This window comes from Callospermophilus lateralis, chromosome 6 (genome assembly GCF_048772815.1).
Source record: "Callospermophilus lateralis isolate mCalLat2 chromosome 6, mCalLat2.hap1, whole genome shotgun sequence".
In the NCBI taxonomy this organism is placed as follows: domain Eukaryota; kingdom Metazoa; phylum Chordata; class Mammalia; order Rodentia; family Sciuridae; genus Callospermophilus; species Callospermophilus lateralis.
The window spans coordinates 63,899,423-63,919,872 of record NC_135310.1 but is presented as its reverse complement, the minus strand read 5'-3'; the positions used below and the strand labels follow the sequence as shown (position 1 = coordinate 63,919,872).

At 35.4% G+C, this 20,450-nt stretch overlaps 1 non-coding gene and 1 pseudogene across 1 annotated transcript; one reads left to right on the top strand and one right to left on the bottom strand.

Annotated features, from left to right (window-relative positions):
- LOC143401880 (histone deacetylase 1 pseudogene) overlaps positions 1-20,450 on the bottom strand; it is a 74,607-nt pseudogene that overhangs the window by 455 nt on the left and 53,702 nt on the right.
- Positions 15,107-15,214, top strand: LOC143402723 (U6 spliceosomal RNA). The gene has a single exon (XR_013091784.1). It is a non-coding gene; the product is annotated as a U6 spliceosomal RNA (small nuclear RNA).

Sequence of the window (20,450 nt, the reverse complement as noted above, 5' to 3'; positions counted from 1 at the left end):
CACTTAGGGAATCTGAAAGAGCACAATCAATTGAATAAATGGTTCACGTAATCATGGGAAAAGCAGGGTAGGAGAAGAGCTCTGGTTTTGTGGGGTTTAACTTTTGTAAGGTCATTTATAGAAGGATCTAATAGTAAAACCATCTTGGAAGTTAGAAAGTGAAAAACATTTTTTGCATTCTACATTCTGTCTTGTAAGTTTTTCTTTATTCTTTTTCACAAAAGGCACAGGGCCTTTATTGCTAGTAGCTACAGTTCTTCAACCTGTGCATGCATGTGCACATGGACGCACATACACACAGCTGCATCTCATTGTTTATCCATTCTGCAGTTAAAGTAGTTAGATAATAGTTTACCTTAAAAATGGGAGCTGGGAAGATATATATGATTTTTAAAAATAAGCAACAGTAGATTTTATCATGGAAGAGCTCTATATATCCAATGTAGAATCTATTTACCAAAACTTTGAGAAATATTAGTGATTAGTCTGGAATTCTTTGTGTTTGCCTTGTTTGTTATTACCTGAATGTTCCTAAAAGTTCTCTGAGCTATTTTAGCTGCAGTTCCCAAGTTCTCTTCCTTGTGAACAAAATCTACATGGAAATTAGGTATCCCAGTGCAACTGCTTGTTAATTGTAATTTAATTTGAATGTCACTTAAGAAAGCATTTTCTTTGGCTGGGGAGAAACCTTCAAGGAAAAAAAATACTTTCAGGTCTTGATTTGTATAACTAACCCCTTGCACGTGGTGGGTCATTAGATCTCACTAGTTTGTAATGCAATCAGAGTCAGCATTCTGCTCTTAAGGGCTGCTCGGTAATTTGCTTGTTAATATATTAGCACACAGCATTGATCAAATGGCTAATCCAATCACACGCTTGTAATCGATCCCTTATTGATTACCCAGCCCGGTGATCACTTTTGTTGGGTTCAGTCAATAGCAAATGCCAAGTAGCCTTTCACACACCTAATTAGCTTATGAAATAAACCAAACATTTTGCTTGGCCCTGAAGGTAAAGATCAATGGGAAGCTTTGGGACTGAATTCAGATGATTTTTTCATCAACTTTTCTTCTTCTCTTCTGCAGCCACTCAAGTTCACATTAACACTCTCTCCTGGTTTGAAGACATCTGAAAAGCAGCTGCCATGTCTGAGACAGGGAAGCAGCTGTAAGCTATAAATCACAAGGGCGAGGGATTCTGGGTTGCACATTGGCATATGGTCTGTCGGGTCAGAAAAATAGAGACATAAAAGAGCCAAAGGTCAGAAGTATGTAGAGTTTAGAAGCCTGAACTTGTGCTATATTTCATGGAAGGAAACCTTGGCATTGGTTGTTCTTTCCAAATGCTCTTTAACTTTACCTTGTGAATATGGCACTTGATTAGATATCTACTCATCTGAATAAACGGACTCTAGCTTCTTGCTCTCCACCTTGCTACTGTTAATTTGACCATGTACTTATATGCCATGATGTAGAGGACCAGTCTCTACAGGGAAATAGGATTAAAGAAGAACTTTCCAGTTGCATCAAAAAAAAAAAAAATCTGATTCTTCCAAAGTCAGCCACAGTCTTAAACTTTAAAATGAAAGCAATATTGGAGATGTTTGGGTTGATATGTATATCCTGACTCCACTTTTATGGATCCAACCCTATCCCTCATCTTCATGACAGAGTGGGCATCATAATAGAGACATATATTCAGGAGCCTGAGTAATAACAGACCTGTTTATTGATTCAAGCAGGAAAGTGAGCAGGATGGCTTTGCTGGAAACTACTAACAGCTACACAGTTGATTTCCCAGAGCTATATATGATAATGACTCCCAGTGATGGGAAGTTCCAAGTTCAAAAACATAACACCAGGCTGGTGGAGTGTGACCAAGTATCTACTGGCAAAGAGAAGAGTAAAACTGGAGCATGATCCTAAAATCAATCCCAGGATGTTCTTGTCTGAATTGTCATTTCTATAGACAGAATTCACCAAATGTCTTTCAATTTAAAAAAGAAAAAACAAATTTTCAGCAGCCATATTTAGCTTATATACTTATGAAAAATTTTTTCCTGAGAATTTGGAACACTTGATGTATGGCCCCAAAGCAACCCATCCATTAATCAATCATGCAAAAGAATAAGCAAACCTAAGCACCTAGCAGGCCAGACTAAACATTCTTCTTTGTCAATGAATATGGACACAAATAACCTTGATTAAGAATTACCTAGATAATTTTACCAAACGTTCATCTTGTCTTGGAGATAATATCCATCATAAAAGTCAAAGTGATTATTTAAGTTTACCTGTTTTTTAAGAACTTATTTTAAAAGGTTCCTCCTTCACACACGTTTTGCTAGTTTGATTTAGGCTGCTTAGTTTTTTTGGTCGTTTCCATGTGAAACAACAAAAATGTTTTTCAAAATCAATGGTATGTATTATCATCTCCACATTTAAAAGTTTTTATGCTATTTATTTTCTTTTATAGACCCAATTTATTTGTTTGTAAATTAAGCTGAGATACAGAGAAAAGGTAAACTTACTTGAAGCCGCATGACTTAACAGAGTTGGGATAAACACAGATTTCTACTTCTGGGAGAGATCATAGGCTCAAGCCCACCCAAACCCCAACCCCCAGTGGATGGTGAAACGTGATCTGAAGCAAAATTAAACTGAGTGAGTTAGCTGGTGGGATTCCTGCTCTTCTTCTTCTGATCTCTTTTCCCCTTACAGTTTCTCATCTCCAGATCTTTACTATTCTCTGCAAAGAGCCAGGTGAACAGATAGTATTGCTTAAGTTCTCAGTCTTTACTTATGGAAACAAACAAACAACTCCTGTGTTAACACAAGAATGTTTGGAGGTGTAACTGGATTGTGAGAACTGTAGCTCCACACTAGTTTGAATGGACCAAGTAGGTGGTGACTGTAGACAGGTGGGATATGGCTGGAGGAGGTATGTCACTGAGGGAATGCCCTGGGAGGGTTTATCTTCCCTGTGGCCCCTTCCGCCTTCACTCTCTCTGTTCCTGGCTGCCAGGAAGGGAGCAGTCCTCCTCTACCATGATCTTGCCCCATTATATGCTGTCTCACCTGGGGCCCAGACAATGGACTCAGCCAAAACCGGACTTACCTCTGAACTGTAAGCCAAAATAAACTCTCCTCCTCTAACTTGTTCTTGTCTGGTATTTTGGTCACAGTGACAGCAAGGCTAACATAATTGGCTATAGCCTTTGGTTATTTAACTTTTCTTTGCTTTAGTTTTAGTGTCTGTAAAAGAGGGATACTTGTAGAATCTACCTCATAAGGTTTTTGTAAGAATGAAATGGGTCAATACTTGTAAAACACCTTCATGTGGAGCCTGGCACATGGTAAATACACAAGGGATGCTGGTTATCCTGGAAATATACTTTCCCTAAAAGTGGCCTCGTTTGATACTTCCTCAAACTACCTCAGGGATCCCTTAGTGTAGGTCTTCTTTATCCACTCCCATCAGCATGATTTCAAATTATCTTACTGTTTACTTCAGAAACTCCACCTTAAACAATAGGTCACAGAGGAAAGAAATCTAATGAATACTTTTGCAGGTAAGGAAAGATGACAGATGAAAATTCAATGTGTCATCCCTTTCAGGGTTCTTTATATTGAGAAAGAAGTTACTGAGAGGCAATAGGAAATTTAGCAGTGAAGATTTCAAAATTCTATACTTCAAATTTAGCAGTGATGGTTTCAAGTATTCTATATTCCGTCTCAAATGTGAACCATCATCAGGACTCAAATTTGACATCAATGGACTGAGGAGTTGGTGTGAGAGAGATGCTGAGTAAAATTGGTGGACTAGAGAGTGTCCTCTGTCTTAATGCTGCATCCTCATGAAAGATGGCCAACTCCTGGAGATACGGTTGGGAATGAAGAGAAAGTAAGAGAAAATAATGTATTTTCACTCCTCCAAAAATAGTCTTATGAAAAAAATTACTGTACTTTGGACCAAAGTGTGGCAACCAGATAGAAAAGACAGCCCGTCAACTTGCCACTCAGGCATTACTTGTCAAAGAACTCAGGGATGATTTTGTGCCTAAGTTCTTCTACACTAAACTCATAATGTACATAAGAAAACAGGGATGCCGTTAATAGGCTGCTGAGAACTTGCTGTGGGTTTGCACATGGTTTGAGTTGAGTGTGTTCCCCAAGGGTTCATGTGCTATTGCCACGGCTATGCCTTCTACCATGAAGTCTTCACCTTAGCTGAGCCAATGTCAGTGTCATTCTTTTGAACCTTTAAAGCTGTGAACCAAACAAGACTTTTTTTCTTTATAAGTATCCAAATTCAGGTATTTTATTATAGTCACAAAAATGAATTAATTTAGCCTTTTAAATTGCTGTGACTCAAGGAAATAAATTATATAATAGCTATCTGTAGAGATCTGTATAAGTATGACAGAACTCTACTTTGCAGAGTACAGCTGTACCAAACTTGAAAGAAGTTTCTGAAGGATTTCCCCTTCAGCTGGAAGCCTATGATTTGGTCATTTCAAGGTTTTGTTGTTCCAATTTTTCATCCTCTACCTTGATGAGTTCAAGCTATGAAAAGAAGAAGAAGAAGCAGCTTACTGTTTTTTACAACTATAACGTTTAATCATCTAGCACCAGCCCTAAGTAAATTTATAAGTGTTTTTCAACTTGTAAAATTATTACAGCCTTCCTAATACTAGAAAAATTGTTGATTCTTTGGCAAATTCCACATTATTTCTCTCATATATAGATAGCATTACTGTAGGACATAGGCTTCTGGAGAGTTCAAATGAAGATTTATGTGTAAAAAATTCAACCAGATTTAGTGAACCTATCAGAGCAAGCAGGATTGTAACAATCTGTTTTTCTGATCTGTGGAATCAAATACGTTTTGGATCCCTCAGCTTTTCTTCCAAACAGAAAATAAGTACACAGGATTTTTGCTGATTGAAATTAGATTAAAAAACTATTAACAACTGAAATTTTTGTATTAATTTCATTACAAATTTAGATAATCCTGTAAGTGCATTAAAAATATCATTAAGCTCATATTTTTAAAACATCAATTTACATTTGGAATTTCAATAGCAAATTATCTTTTATATAAATATTCCTTATAAAAATGACAATTTGTAAAGGTAAGGTAAATATACTCAACTAACTTAGAGATAATTATGGACCCAGACAAAGTAATAATTAGAAAAATGCACAAAATATACATAAACAAACTGGGCATGGAGCACACCTGTAATCCCAGAAACTCAGCAGGCTAAGGAAGGAGGATCATAAGTTCAAGGCCAACCTCAATAACTTGGTGAGACCCTGTCTCAAAATTTTAAAAGTACTAGGGATGTAGCTCAGTGGTAAAACACCCCTGGGTTCAGTCCCCAGTACAAAAGAAAGAAAATAAACATAGACAAAAGTTGTCAAATAACTCTAATCATTTAAAAGAATTAAAAATTCAAGTCTGTCTTTGCCATAATATAAGTGAAAATTAAATTATGAAATCTATATGTATATTAACAATAAAAAATGCTTTAATATCTAATTTGAGTTTTTAAGAAGGTAATCTGTTTTTATCTTATATTTTAGTGAGTTAGCTTTGGAGGTTAAAAGATACAAGAGGATTTTAATTTCTTAATTAAATGATGAAGAAATTAGCATTACAATGTTTTCAAAATTAAGTGTAAAACATATTTATACATTTTAGTGAAACCAAAGTTGTAAGCAATCTACCATTGTACATTTAATAAGATTAAAGTGAATATTTTTAAAGCAATAAAACTTGGCTTTTAAGTGGGCAAACATAAACTTGATGTTTATATGAACCAACTCTTTGATCAAACTGTAGACTTCTTCCACTCAATGAAATTTAAATACACTTCCTAAATGAGTTCATTGCAATGAATGAGTCATGGATTGTAACTTTGTTTTAATGCTCTATTTAAGTGTAATAGGTTAACAAGGAGCTAATCAGCAAATTCCAGGTTCCTGCTGTGAATATTCCAAATATACTTTCAATTTTCAAGAAAGAAATTTTAAAAGTTGTGAAAGCAGGCTGAAAACATCTATAGTATTTGCTTTTAGAAAGCACATATTTTAACCAAAAAGAAAGTTTCACACAACATCTGATTTAACCAGACTGAAAGTTCATAAAAGTGACACATGATCTGGTGGCACTCTCTGGGAAAGTGATTTGGCAGTGAGGTCAGAGTGTTTAGTGTGGAGGCCTTGGAAGGTGACCTTTGTACATTGACCTTCTATGATGGGGAGGATGGCCAGAGAGGGTCCTGATAGCTGACAAATAAGCCATTTCCTAGTTTTCTTTGCAATGCCCTGGTAGAGGAAGGAGGGGGTGTAAAGATGGAGGGAGAAACAAGCAGGCATCTAATGAGATACACACCCTCCCCTCTGTCATTAGTTGACTCTGTGGAGAGCCATTGAGGTATCAATGCAGATTATTAAGGTATTAAAGAGTGTGTGTGTGTGTGTATATGTGTGTTTCTAGAGATCAAACCCAAGGCCTCAAGCATGCTAAAGAAGCTCTACCACTGAGATACATTGCTAGCCCCGAGGATTGTTTAAAAATTCAAAAATAGGAATTTGAAATTCTGAATCTTCAGTCAGTGACCTTGCTTGACTTCTTTTTGTGTACATCCATTACAACTAAGTTGTTTCCTTCTCTATAAAATATTACGTTTGCTAAATTACATAAAACATTTTATGTGCACTAATCCACAGCTAGCCTGCTGCAGAAGTTTTTTTTTCCTGTACTACAAATGAAAGAAGCAAATGTCAAGAAAATAATTTATGTGGCAACTATCTAAAGGAAAGTCATTGCCAAAGTATGTGTTCAGGCCAGCAAATACTACGAGTTTAAGAAGTATGAATGATAACTAACACTCCACATTCAAGGGTGCCAGACATTGTGGTGAGACATTAGCATGAATTAACTCATTGACTCCTCCCCAAATCTCTTAGAGATAGTTATTATTTTACAGATGACGACACTGAGGTTTAAACAAGATAAGGAAATTGCCCCAGATCAAATGGCATCTAAGGAAACCAGAACATAAACTCAAACAAGAAGAGACCCAGAGACACAGACCATAAATTTGTAGAGCTCTCTCTAGGAACTTCATTGAGAAAATAATAAACCCAGGGCTTCTCTCCATCAACTCTTACATTACATTCTATATGCTATGTTTGCAAATCATTTTTTGAAAAACAATTGTAACAAGACTGAAGCAAAAGGACCTTCATGTTAAATCTGAATTAACCAATAATTGACCTGATCAGGAAAACCTCTTCCTCACACACTGCTGCTCAACAAGACTTTGCTACTTTTGAACCCAGTAGAACAGTCACAAATCACAGTAGAACTCAATAGAGTCAACACGAATTGGGAAGAATAATTTATGTAATTGGAATACTTTTAAGGTTATTAGTGAAAAGTTTAAACACATGGAATATAATTACCTTAGCTAAAATTCAGTTGCCACATAGCATGCCCCCACATAAAATAGGACAAACTGCTTGGTAAAGACTGTGCTGGTAACTAGGAGTGGAAGAAACACTGGCATCCTTCACAAGGGGCCAGGAAATCAGTTCCAAGCCAGTTTCACTTGCCTCGGTCCCTTATGATACTTCCTGTTACGTAGAAGGCATCATTTGTGAAATCAGATGCACCAATGCACAAATGAATTCAGGGCACAAAACAATTCGTCCTTTCTGAGACAAAAGATCAAAGATGGATATAAATGTGGGGGTTGGGAACTAGAGAAGGATTACACTGTTACAGTTTTTCATATTTTAAATAAAACGTCTACATCTCTAACCATAGCTATTTCCAGTGTGAAAGACAAGATGCTGGAAAGTTGATTCTCACTCAGTATAACAAGATGCAGCCACAATGAAAGCAGGGTGCTTGCAGGCAACAAGGTGGAACTTGTCTGGGAGAGGGGAGTTCAGTTCAAATATCCCTCTCCTAGCATTGCCTTGACTCCAGCAAGTCCCTCTTGGGACCATCAGCATGGTTTGGCTAACAGGACAAATTTCAAGCTTGCTTGCACCTAATAACTCTTAGTTTCAATTGCATTTTTATTTACAAAGTGACTTGTGTAAAAATGTTTAGAATAAAATTTCAGAGATTTTTTTTGGGGGGGGGTGAGGGGACAGCTAGAGGGGTGAGGGTTTAGCTACATATTGTCAGAGGAACATAAAGCCAAACACACAAGATAAAGCCCCATTCTGAGTAATTTCAGGAGAAAAGAAGCCCTTTTGGAAATGTGTGTTCCTCACAGAGCTGCTTGCAGTACTGTAGATTTGAATTTACAGTACACATTGAAACTAGGCAAACCTAAATTGGCATCACATTTTTTTTTGTTAGTAGTTGTATAAACTTGGAGGAGTCACTTAATTTATTTATTTATTCATTTCCCCACCTTACAGGGGGTGTAATAAAAGTGCTTACCTCATAAGAGATAATTCGGTGAGACAAATTACTGAAGGCACTTTTTGCAGGGCCTACAATGTACTAAGTGTTCAATAAATGCCAAGGTTGGTAAGCCTTTTATGAGATTTCCAATTTAGTTGAACATCATCAAGATTCCAAAAGTTCTTCCCATCCAGCTCCTATTTTTTTTTCTCTCCCACCTACTCCTACTCTCCTTTTTCTCACCATATTTGGAATTTGATAATACTAATTCCAAAAACACTTCACAAAGAGATGCACAAGTGATTCTGAGAGGCTAAAATGATTATACCATCAGGACTGGCACATTCCCTGAGAAAATTCAGACTAACAGATAAGAGATTTGTGGGAAACTAACAGTGGAATTTGAATTCTTAACAGATAAAGACATTCTAAATGCTCTCCTAAAACCTGTTCAAAGTGAATTGAAAAAAAAAAAAAAAAAAAGAGAGAGAGAGACATTAAAACAAACTTAAGAAAGTTAAGAGAATGAACACAATGTGCCCTTCTTCACAGAATATATTTTTCACTTGGGAATATTTAAAATTATCCCATGAAAATATTTTTAGGTATTACATTATATTGTTGCTTACTAATTTGCAAAATAAAAGGGAGATGGGATGGAAATAGAATTTTCTATTGAGTGAAAATGAATACAAATTAAAATGTTATGTTCTTAGGTGAGGAAATGTGCTTGACTTCAAAAAGAAGTGGGATTCACTCGCCTACCCACATTCAGTTAATGAAATGTAACATGCCTCTGACACACTGCTCTCCACCAATGCTTTATGCCAGAGTCTATGAAAAGCTGAGCATTAATAGCAGAAAAAAATCACCTTCTGTTTGACCAAATAAACACGACACAAACACTGAACTCTGTATGGGGTCATTAGGTTTTTCTTCATACTATTTCTAGAATTGAAAAATCACAAATCCCTCTCCAGCTTAGTTCTTTTATGCAACAAAAGCATTACATTACCCAGACCAGCCAAAATGTATTCTTCAGGATGCTGACATCTCCAGAATGTCAAACAGGTTCAGTAGACACCAGATACAGATTCTCTCTTTCATGTGGAAAGGTTAACTAAGAGAAGACTTCATGTGAGAAAATAGCCCCCATAATTCACTGTTATTTTAATTTAATCTGAATGTGATTCAATTTACATATAGACTGGAATGCAGTGTCAGGGGAAAATAAACTATTTTGAAGAAATTAACATTTTGGCGGGGGATAAAAATGACCATTTTAAAAAGTGATGAACATTGTAAAGCTATATGTGCATTTGAGAAAAGGCAGTGTAACTATGATATAAGATTAGCATTATTTTTAAAATGAATTATCCATAAAAACATTATAAGCATATTCTCTGATTTTAAAAACATTGGTTTTACTGCCTTCTGAAACTTTGAAAGAGTTATGGTCTTTAATATGCTATAGCTTTTAACCAGACAAGCATATTTTTCTGGAAGATATTTCTTCAGCAGAATATAAATTAACCACAGGCATGATAAAATGGCCAGAGCTGGCAGGAATGGGAGAGAGCTGGATGATATTAAGAAATTAAATGAAGAAAATATGGTGAACCTTTATCAATATTTAACCATAGAGTTATTTTTACTGTATTCTTAAAAGGAGAATATGAGTGATGAGTAATATTTTTATATCTGTTTCCTATTAATTTTAATTGTTTATGCTTAATCTGATAATTAATATAACACTATGCTTTTACTGTACCTCTTTTTAAAATGATTATAGTCACTTTGCTGAAAAGTTTAATCAAACCCCAATTCTCCAGTCCCATTGAGAGTCATATAATAACTGTATTTAATTTAAATTTTATCACAACTTATGCTGATTAACCTTAAAGCTTAAGTACAGAGAAGCACTATAATTAGAATTCAGAGCACATATCTATGGGAAAAACTGTTTGTTTGTTTTGTCTTTTGCTTTTTTTCCCCTAAACTCTGAAGTCAACTTCATTCACAGATTAATTTGTCATCCACTTTCACAAATAATACCTACAAAGTACCTTGCCAATGTTTCCCCTGGGATTTTTGCACCTGAAATCCCATCTGTAAAGCTGTATTTTTATATTTTTTCAGATGAGTTTATTGTCTATAAAAGTCCTATGGAATATGCTAAAAAGCAAAACTAAAACTGGGTTTAATAAGTTTATACAATCCAGGGTCAGTATAAAAATCAGTTATAATTCTCTATGTTAGCAATGAAGAGTTGGAAATTATAAAAAATTATAATAGTGACAGAAAATATTAACCACAAAGGATATAATTTTAAATATGTGCAAAATCTCCACCCTAAAAAAAACCTACAAGACATTTGCTGAAAGAAACTAGAGAACAACTAAATAAATGGAGAAATATACTGAGATTCATATTGGGAGCTCAAGATTGGCATAGAGATTCATTGCATTCCCAGTCAAAATCCTTATGAGTTTTTGCATAAAAAATGACAGACTGATTATGTAATTTATACTGAAATCCAAAGGAGGACCTAGAGTAACTTTTGGGTAGGCTAACAAGATTGGAGAACTGCCACTATCTAATTTCAAGAATTCCTACAGTAAGCAAAGTGATATAGTATTGGCATAAGGATAAGCATGAGAATCAATGGGACACTATAGAGGATCCAGAAATAAATCTAGACCAATATGGCAAATAGTTAATAAATAAAATGTTAAGGTAGATAGAGAAAAGATAACATTTCAACAATGGTGCTGGAATAATTTGGTATCTATATGCAAAAGTAAATATAAATCACTTCACAAATGAAAATATTTCAAAATGTACCAGCAAAATAATAAAACTTCTCAAAGGAAGAATAGAACAAAATGTTTGTGACTTTGAATTAGATAAAGATGTCTGAGGATGCAAAAAGATAAATCAAAAAAGAAATAAAGTAATAAATTGGGTTTCATAGATTCCAAACTTTTCTGCTTTTTAAAAGTCTTGTTAAGATAATAAAAAGGCAAGCCATAACCAGAAGATATTTTTAAATCATCTAGCTGATAAAGTATTTCTATTCAGAATCTATGAAATGTTTGTAATTTAACAAAAAGATAGCAAACAGTTAGATCTTTTACTGGTCAAAAGCTTTGAGCAGACACTTGACCAAAGAAGGAAGAGATGTAGATAACAAATATGTGAGAAGGTGTTCAACACCATTGGTCAGTAGAATGAGATATCACTATGCAATTAACAGAATGACTAAAGTTTAAAAGTAAGACAAGCACGTATAAACATGTAATAATGATCCCACTATTGTGTATGATTGTAATGTACCAATAAAAGTTAGTTTAAAACTTTTTAAAAAATAAATTAAAAAATAAGTCAGACAATGTCAAAAAATAAAAATAACATTTTAAAAAACAAAGATGCAGAGCAACTGGAACTCTTGTACACTGTTAGTGGGAATGGAAAATGGTCTGATCACTCTGGAAAATTTAGGCATTTCTTCAAAAGCTAAACCCACTATGTGGTCCAACCATTTTATTCTTAGGTTTTTATATAAGAGAAATTAAAACATACACAGATTATACTCAAATTCTCAAAACAGCTGCCATACACACACACACACACACACACACACACACACACACACACATACTTAAAACAATGCAAAACTAAAAACAAATCAATGTCTAACAGTGAGTAAATGTGATAAACAAATTGTGATATATCCATATAGTGGGCTAATATTAAAGAATCAAAAGGACTAGACATGCAAAAATTTGGATAAGTCCCATTAATATTATGACCAGTACAATAAATGAGACACAGAAGACGTAAGCTATATGATTTCGTTTATATGCAATTCTAGCAAAGGCAAAACCAAACTCTGGTGCCCTTTACAAAAAAGGAAAGCAAACACTATGCAACTCCTAGAAGAAAACATAGGGTCAACACTTGAGCTTTTAGTCACTGGCAATGACTTTCTCAATAGGACCCTGAAAGCTCAGGAAATAATGTCAAGAGTTAATGAATGGGAGGGCATCAAATTAAAAAGCTTCTGCACAGCAAAGGAAACAATTAGGAATGCAAAGACAGAACCTATGGAATGGGAGAAAACCTTTGCTAGCTCCTCTTCTTACAGAGGATTGATATATAGAAAATATAAAAAGTTCAAAAAAATTTACAACAAAAAAAATCACATTAACTCAATTATTAAATGGGAAAATGAATTAAACAGACATTTCTCAAAAATAGAAATACAAAAAATGGCCAATAAATGCATGAAAAAATGTTCAACATCATTGGCAACTAGAGAATTGCAAATTAAAACTATACTGAGATTTTATCTCACATCAGTCAGAACAGTACTCATCAAGAATACAAATAATAGTAAATGATGGAGAGGATGTGAAAAAAGGGATCACTTTTACACTACTGGTGGGACTGTAAATTAATACAACCACTATGGAAATCAATATAGAGTGGGTAGGGTTTGGCTCAGCAGCAGAGTGCTCACCTAGCACATGCAAGGCCCTGAGTTCAATCCTCAGCACCACATAACAATAAATAAACAAAATAAAGGTATTGTGTCCAACTACAACCTAAAAAATAAATATTAAAAAAGAAATTAGTATAGAGGTGCCTCAAAAGATTTTGCATGAAAGCACCCTATAAAATAGCTATACCATTTATTTATCCTGAAGAATTAAAGTCATCTTACTACAATGATACATGCATACTCATGTTTATAAAAGTAAATTCACAGTAGCCACGCTTTGGAACCAACTTGGTGCCCTTCAACAGATAAATAAATAAAGAAAATGTGGTAGACATACACAATGGAATGTTACTCAGCTATAAAGAAGAATGGAATTGTGGCATTTGCTGGTAAATGTATGGAACTGTAGAATATTATGCTAAGTGAAATAAATAAGTCAGTCCCCCAAAAATCAAAATTAGAATGTTCTCTCTGATATGTGAATGCTAACCCTATAACAAGGAGGGTAGGGAAGGGAAACATAGAAGTTCATCGGATTAGACAAAGGGGAATGAAAGGAAGAGAAGGGGGTATGAATAGAAAGACAGTAGAATAAAATCAGACATAATTTCTGTGCTCACATATTAATACATGACCAGTGTAACTCCACATCATGTTCAACCACAAGAATGGGATCAAAATTGTAACGGGTTGCACCCCATGTACATATAATATGTCAAAATAGAGCTTATTGTCACATATATCTAAAAATAATACATTAAAAAATGAAATTATATCATTTATAGGAAAATGGATGGAACTAGAGACCATCATGTAAGCCAAATAAGTCAAACTCAGAAGGTCTAGGGATGTATGTTTTCTCTCAAAAGCAGAAGTTAGGAAAAAGGAAAAGAAATGTGGAGATGGATCTCCTAAAAATCAAAGGGAGATTAGTAGCAGTAAGGAGTGGAAAGTTGGGTGGGGGAGTGCTGAGGCGTGATATTGGCCAAACTATATTGTTATATTGTGTGCATGTAAAAATATGTAATAATAAATCCATTATGTACAGCTACAAAGCACCAATTTAAAATGTGGCGGGGGGGGGGGGAAGCAAACACACAATTACAACAGTGTCAATATCTTTTTCTATGTTGAAGTTACTCATGAGGAACTAGAACAGGTGATCCCTGAAATTTCAGGATCACACACAAAAAAAATTCATTTCTTCTTTGCACAAATTCCAATGCAACTAAACAATAGTTTTCTTCTACCCTGCAACTCAGAAATACATCTCTTCATCTTGGATGTTGCCATTGCAAGATGTGGTTTCCAAGAGTTCTGCAACAGGAAAGCAACAAAGGAAGTAGGCCAGCTCTTGACTGCTGTGGCCCAGATATCATACGTCAATCACTTTCATTCATGTTCCATCAGTCACCCTAGTCACCTGGCCCTAACTGAACACCAAGGAAGGTTGGGAATGGAGGGGGAAAAATGCAATGGGTAAGCACTCAATATGCCACATACCTTTTACCGGTTTCAGATATGGCTAAAGGGTGAAGGAAGTTTGAAACCTGAGGCAAGAAATAAGTGCTCTATACTACTCAACAGGAAGGGAGGGAGGGTGGATAACAGTGCATTAAAGACAAACTATTTCAAAATTTTTCTTAGGTGGCCCCATATACATGATGGACCTCTTCTTGGATCAGATATAACCATCTTTTTGCTAAGTTTCCTCATCTGCAATATAGTAACAACTAATCATTCTACTAACATATTTGAGCAAAGATAATAATAGTACCACAGCAATAAGATTGTCCTAAACCTCACCATAGAATGATGTATGCAGTCTGAAAATTCTGTCATATCAAATTTGGTATCATTATTGTAAGATTAAGGAGTTGATCAGGATAAGCCTGCTGTTGAGGAGAGAACTGAATTACCATAGTCAAATTTGTGTTATCACAGGATGCTTTACCATAAAGATTCTCTGTATGTAAATGAAATTATTATTATCATTAATTTATGAGAAAAAAGCTACTCTATGAAGGAACATTTTCTAATGTTATATCTTTGGATATACATAGGACAAACTATGGGTTGTGTCATAATACAATTCTATCTTCAGGTAATTCAATCCAAGTAATTAACTCTCATTTTATCTTAGTGTTTCAATTCAAAAAGAAACATTGAGTGCTAGCTTCTGAAGCACATATGCTAAAATTGAAATAATACAGAGGAGGTTAGCCTGGCCCCTGTGCAAAAAATGACACACAAATTCATGAAGCTTTCCATATTTTTTTGTGGTATTGTGTGCATGTTTGAATATGTAACAATGAATTCCATCATTATGTATGACTATTGTGCACCAATTAAAAATATGGATAAAACAAAAAAGAAACATTTATTATGCACTTACTAAAGGCCAAGCACCTTGTTAAAATGTTCATTTGTTATCTCATTTAGGCTTAACAACTCTTTCAGTTATACATCTCTTTCTTGCTCTGAACTTTTTTAAAACTGACATAAGTAAGGCTCAAAGAAACTACTTGCCAGTGGCTGAGAAATAAGAGATAAGATTTAAAACAAGGTCTTTTTTGACATCTGCACTACTTCTGGTACACCTGTAACCTCAGCTGAATAACACAAAAGTTTTTTCCTTTAGTAAACTCTTTTGACTTTATTATTGTGCTCTCGATTTTTACTAAACATATCCATATCTGTTATTGGGGCAGGTATTCAGAGTAATGTAAATTCTTCATAAAAGTGATTAATTTATGCCCATTTTCCAGAGGAAGAAAGAAAGACTTGAAGAATTCAAACATATTTTTTTTCACTACCAAGATTTGAACCCCAATCTGTATGATTCAACTCCATTTCATGGTACCTAGAGATTTTCTATTTGTAGAAGAAGAGAAAGTCCGTGAATGTTCCAATTACCATTAAATATGTGATAGAATTATCTCTGGAATAAGTTAGATTTTATAATAACACAATTAACTAAAATGACTAGCAGTCTCATGCAGAAAACTCCATGACATTCAAACCCCACAAAATATGTTGGAATAAAATACAAATAAAACACTATAAACCAGGGGAAAATCATTCTTAATCAGTTATTAAAATATTCACATAATTATTATCACAAAAGTATATTAATAGATGAATATTAGCAGAATATTTTATTAGCATTCATCAAGTGTTCCTAAAACATGTAAGGTTGTAAGTGTTTTTACAAAAGAATATCAGCCAGAGATGAGGTCATTCACTACCAATTGACTTCTCTTCATGTCAGTCTGACCTGACCTCAGCTATAATTTCTGATGAAGGAGTCAGAATCACACCTAGTCATTTAGATACTTGGCAATCCTGCCCAGTCGCTAAGGAAAATCAAAGCAGTAGGACAGACATTGGGAGGAATGCCTCAGAGAAATTCAATGAAGGGGCTTATTAGAGGTGTCCAAAGAGGCAGTTCCAGAATTTCCATGCAGCAGGACTTAGGGGCAAATGGGATCCTGATCTGTTTTGTTGGAGTTTGCCTACACTTCACATTTGATTTGGAAAGGGTCAACTGTCCACATCAGAGGAAGAGTAAGATGGGGGATCAAGACTTGGGGAGATTATAAAAGGAGCGGGGTGAGTTTTCAAACAAGGGAATAATTCTCTTGAACCTGAGACCAGAGATTCCTGCCCCCACCAAGTTTTGTGAAACCCCAGAATGGTAGCAAATGAATCCATGCCCTCTGTGAACATCCATCGGAGCTATGGAAAACTTGTGCCTGAGAACCATAAGCAGCACAGCAGAAATTGAAGAACTAACCACAAAGAACAGACTGAATCAAGGATAACTCAGCAGATGCCATTGTGGCATCTGGATCCACAACAGATTCACATCCTCATCCTTCTCTCCCTCCTCATCTGGGTACTATCACACTACCTGGACCCTAAAAGCACTTTGGAAGAAAGAAGGATTTTGCCTGAATTGATAGAAAGGTTTTGCTATGCACATGAGGATCATCACAGACACTTTTAAAATATGAGTTTAAAAAAATAATTCCAGTTTTTATGCATATTTGAGGTTGCAGAATGATTTTTGCTTCTCTGCACCTGTGTTATCCTGACAGCCTGTCAGCTGATAACAAGTTGGTATGCCTGGGTTCTGCCCACTATAATTGCATTTCCATGAATAGGGTGGAAGGGCTCACCTATTCCTTTGCCATACCTTTAAGTCCAACTCATCATTTCATTCATCCCACAACAGGTGACTGGTTTGCATTATTGTTCTAAGAGCTCATCCTAAGTCTTACCTCCAGTCTCAGCCTCAACCACTTGCCCCTGTCCCGCCTTCACTCACCATCATCCCCATCTAATCTCAAACTATTGATCTCTGACCCTGCCCTCAGTCCCACCTTTGGCACTGTGGACTTGATGTTTACACACAGTCTCTCAGGGTGTGACCTTTGACTTTTTCTTGTGGAATAGACTTGTCTTGTATTCCCCATTCTCAGGGTCTTATTCTGCCCTGAGTCCAAAATTCCCTACTCCAAGTTCAGCTCCACTGAATGCAAGTTCTCATCCTGGCAGTTTATCAAATGCCTAGTCTGGCCAATTCTAGTCTCATTACAAATGGTGAATTTGGACAGACAAAATAAAGGGAAAAGTTCTTTGAAGAGTTTTTAAAGGCTTTCCATGAGTGGTTACCATTTCTCTAGTGAACATCCAATACCTAAAAACATCATGTGGCCTAATCCTTATTTCTGCCACCCCAAAATCCACAGTCATCTCATGTGTTCCTCCCCTGTTTACAATCAAGTCTCTATAGATCTCAAAAACTCTTAAAATCGTTTTAGATTTGGACATTTTATGAACAACAGCATTTGGTAGAATGGTCATGTTGTCAGATGGAGTTCAAATATCATCTCCACAACGTACATGTTACAGGCCACAATTGCTTCACCCAGAAGGTAGAGACCATGAGGTGTTTCTCACAAGGTTGCTCTGAGGATTTGCACGTGAACAACACCTAGCTCAGCACCTGTTATATAGTAGGCATTAATATTATTTTTTCCCTACTTCTGCCTTCCTTTACTTGGTCTTAATGGTTGAATTACTTGGGTTAGAAGGTCTTATTTTGGAGCACCCTATTTTGCAGGGAACAGAGCTGGATGGATTACTTTATTGGGCATAATATAGAGGCACCCACATCTCAATTCTTCATCACACACTTTTTATTAATCCAAATACTCTCTTATCTGTGATGTTACCTCCTGGATTACTAACTAGAATGTCATGGAATGAAAACTGCAAAGTTTGGATTCCAAATAGGCCCACCAGAGGCTCCAAATGTGGGATAATTACTTGGAATATAGACATTTCTTTAAAAACATCCCTATTTTTAACTCAGATTTAGGTGAGCTATTACATAATTAGAGCATGACTTCTCATTTCTCCTTCCAAAATGACTCTTCAGCCCACATCTAATAGGCTGCTGGGTCACTGTCACACCCAGAGAGTAAGAGAGAGTAGGATGCTAATGCTCTTTCAGGAGCAAGTTAACTCTGTACCTACTGAGCTTGTGAAAGGTGGTCTTTCATATTCATGAGTCAAAAAATGTGGTAAGTGGAGAAAAGTCGAGGCTGGCTCCTGAGCCAAATGAGATAAAGAGGCAGCCATACTGTTCCTGAAGATTCAAAGTGAGGTCTTCTTTCCAGTTTCTCCAGTTAGGGGTCAGGAGGTCAATCCCTCCTCCATCTCTTGGGGCTAGAGTGTTTGCCCTTAGCACACATGAAGAATCACCTTGAGGTGTTTATTAGCACATTCTTATCACCTTCTGCAGCTGCTTGCTACTTAAGAAGCAGAAACCCCCACAGATTAGGAGAAGCAAGACTATCATGGTGAAGGAATTTGAGATGGTTACCTGTGAAAATTAAAGTTACCTCCACACTTCTGTCAATTAAAGCAAGAGAAAACTCTGAAATAGTTCCTTGCTATTCTTGTTTTAAAAGTGTGTCCAACTTACATTTTCTTTTTGTTTGTTTGTTTAAAAATAAAATAATTTCCAACTTTTGAGAATAGAAAGAGTCTGGAATATAATGCCTGAATCTGGTCATGTAAGAAATATCTCAGTGAGATGTGCCTTTAATAACACACTAATTGTAACTAAGTGTGAAATATTGAAAAGTTCCCATAGCTGTGTCTCGAAAGGCTTGAAATAACCTAAATTACAGAGTGATAGAAGTCCCTATTGAGTGTGGAAAATTTATGGTGTTTATACAGGGAGAGACATTAGCCAACCACAATTCATGCTAAGGAGGATTTTGAACAAAGTCCAGATGGTGTTTCAGCAGTAAAATGCAGTTATCCTGGGACTATCTGGTGAACAACAAAATCATTGAAGTCAAGCTCATTGTCTTTTGTAGGAATCAAGTTCAACAGAAGCAGAACCAGAAGCAATGGAAAACAGTCATATAGTTTAATATTTTTACATTAGAAATGACACTGTTTATTCTATCATCTAATTTTTATTTAATGTACAAATCATATGTTTACTGCAATAAAGGAAAGGAAAAGGGGAAACGTCGCATTCCCATTATCCTAATATGGATAATTAAAAGCATACATAATTCAATACAACTGAAATCAAAGCATATCTTCAATTTACTTTCTGTTTTTTTTAAAATCTAACTAAATATTAAATAATCATTCAATAATGTCATTTTGGGAAGGCTTCATAATGTTCTGTCTAATTTACATACCATAATATATTATTTGAGTCCCCTCTAAGCCTTTCAGATAGGATGCTTACAGTTTTTTTCATTCTTATATATAAAAATACAAAGAATATATCAGGCAAACAGCTCTATCCCCTTATGATTTTTTTCCTTAGGCACCCTAATCTTTTGAAATGTGGCAATACAACTCCAATATGTCCTCCATGTGACAAATTATTTGTTTTATGTTTTGCCACATCTGTGCTAATATCTCCATCTTAAAATTTTCCATTTCATAAAGCCGTCTCCAAATTCTATTGAGCTCAGATGACTGCTCACAGTAAGTTCCATTTTACTTGGCTCCAATCAATTACAGGAATATAGATGATTTACAATCCAAATCATTTGAGCTCATACATTTCACATAGGGTAAAACAGAGTTGACAACCTCACTTGAAAATGTTAAAAGGGTAGTCCATGTTTTCATGTACTAGTAAGTGATTTCTCAGTTAAATCTGAATTAATTTGAATATATAATAGAGCCAAAATAGCCCACAAGTCTGGATTTTGTGGAATGCACAGCATGGGATCATTTCTATACTGAGATTAAGCATTTCATTAATTAGTAAAGTCTCAAATCTATTTTTCCTTTTTATTCATGATTCAGTAACACCATTTTACCACTTTTTTTCTAGAAACAGAGGTAGTAATATTTTTTCATAGAAAAACAAAGTTTTGTTTCAAAGCTGCTAATGGAATTTTGTATTATTTCTGAATTGTCTAAAAGTTCACTGCAACCGTGCATTGCTTTTCCCACTGCCCTTTTC